We start from the raw sequence: 2,124 nt of genomic DNA on the forward strand, positions 1-2,124 counted from the left end.
TTATGACCTAAGTCTAATAAGACACCACTTGAGCCTTCGACGTGTTGATTATTGAGCCATATTCAAGCTTTAACTAATTCCTTGTCTTCATCAAAACATAGGCAAACGTTGCTAATGCAATCCTTGATGCTTTACATTCTCAATCTCCCCCATTTTGATGATGACAAACACCACATCAAATCATATGTTACATTTGATGAGTTAGCTTGATGATGTTGTACATTTGCATAATGGTTGTGACTTCAAAGTTAAAAGCACTTTTCTCCCCCTTAGGTAAGCAATACGCAGAAGCTATTATTACAACCTTTCTACCCCTGCAAATAACATCAAACACAATAAGCAACCTTTTCCCCCATTTTGACATTATCAAAAAGATACGAATATTCAATTCTAGGCAAAAGTAAGAAGAGATATAGCAATTTATTTTAAAAAATTGTAATTATTGGCATAGGCAATAACTAGTTTGAGAAGCTTAAACAAATGCATTGATTTTTGACTCTATAGACAGACTTTGCATGACATATCCATTATGTAAACAATTTAGACATGGAATGATTAAACATATATGTGTGCCACTTGTTAGTACCACTTGTTAGATAACATCACTTGTTAGATGCCATTATCACCACTTGTTAGCACTTTGTTAGGAAATTTTCATTTTAAAGCATATTTCAATCATTCAACTATAATACACAATTAAGACATGTTCAAGATTCACACAAAAACAAATTCTATTTAATATAATTAGCAAGGTTCAACATAGTTACAGAACACTACAATACAACCATAACCATGAAATGTATTTGACTAAAAAATATAGACGTAAGCCACAAAACAACAAGAATTAACTTTCAAAAACAATTAAGCCCAGGTAATCGATTATCACAAAATTTAATCGATTAAAATGATTTATTTCAGAAAGCTTTAGCTACTGGAACTCATTTAATTGATTAAATTAAGGATTAATCGATTAACGACAAAAAGTTGACAATTTTAAGAGCAGTTTTGAGCTTAATAAGAAATAATTTTGTAACCTTGTTAATTACCTTACTTACCCTTTGGTGATAGGTCAAGATTGCCACTTGTTTGATGAAAAGTTTGATGATATGATCAAAGTTGTATATTTGACATTCAAAGTGTGTTGCTCCCCCTTTCATTGTTCTTCCCTTTATCTTCTCCCCCTTTATTACTTAGAGAAGTGCTCTTGGTAGGTAGCATAATACGGAAGCTCATTTAACAACTTTTATCAATAACTTTTCTTCTTAATGACCTTGATCTATTCACCAACCTTGTGCCTAGAACATCTTTTGTTGAATTTTCCCTTGACGCTCAAATGTCCTTTGGCACCCTTTGGCACACCTGCAAACACAATTTACTTGTCTCTTTCGGGTACCCAAGTTATTTTGGGTCCCTTCTTGTTAGTAACTAAGGGATCTTGCCCTTTCTTTACCCAAACATATTTGCCACTTGGCACACCAAATTTTCTAATAAAGCATGTAGTGCATGTGTGACCATGTGTACCACAATAGAAACAAGTAGGCATGTTATTATTTGACTTCTTATGCATATGAACTACTGGATTTCTATATGGTCTTTTCATAGGTTCAGGTTATATCCAATTCCAGACCGGTTACCAATGTTTCTTGTATTAGCAAGCAATGTGTTAAGGTTTTCTTGACTATATGTGAGCTTTGAAAGTTTTTGTTTCAAAACAGAATTTTCAGCATTTAACTTCTCACAAGTATCACATATAGTGGGTTGACATAATTTAGAAGTAGAGCAATCACATGAGGCACATGCATAGATAAGATCAAGAGTTTCATTTTCAAGTTTAAGCTTATCTAATTCCTTTAGTATTTCAATTATTTTCTTTTCATGTAAGGAGATAACTCTTTTTCTATCTATAGTTACTTTAACAATTTTCTTCAATTTCTGATGCATTTCGACATAAGCTGCATATAATTCATTGTATGGAGGAGAGTCATTAGAGCATGATGAAGTATAGGAATGTACCTCAACAGAATCATCTTCATCACTAGACGTTCACTCCTCATGCACTTGTGCTATAAGGCATACCTTTGAATTTATCTCCTCATCGGATGAGCTTGAAGTCGAATCTTTCTC

This window comes from Lupinus angustifolius, chromosome LG13, assembly GCF_001865875.1.
Source record: "Lupinus angustifolius cultivar Tanjil chromosome LG13, LupAngTanjil_v1.0, whole genome shotgun sequence".
NCBI classification, from domain to species: domain Eukaryota; kingdom Viridiplantae; phylum Streptophyta; class Magnoliopsida; order Fabales; family Fabaceae; genus Lupinus; species Lupinus angustifolius.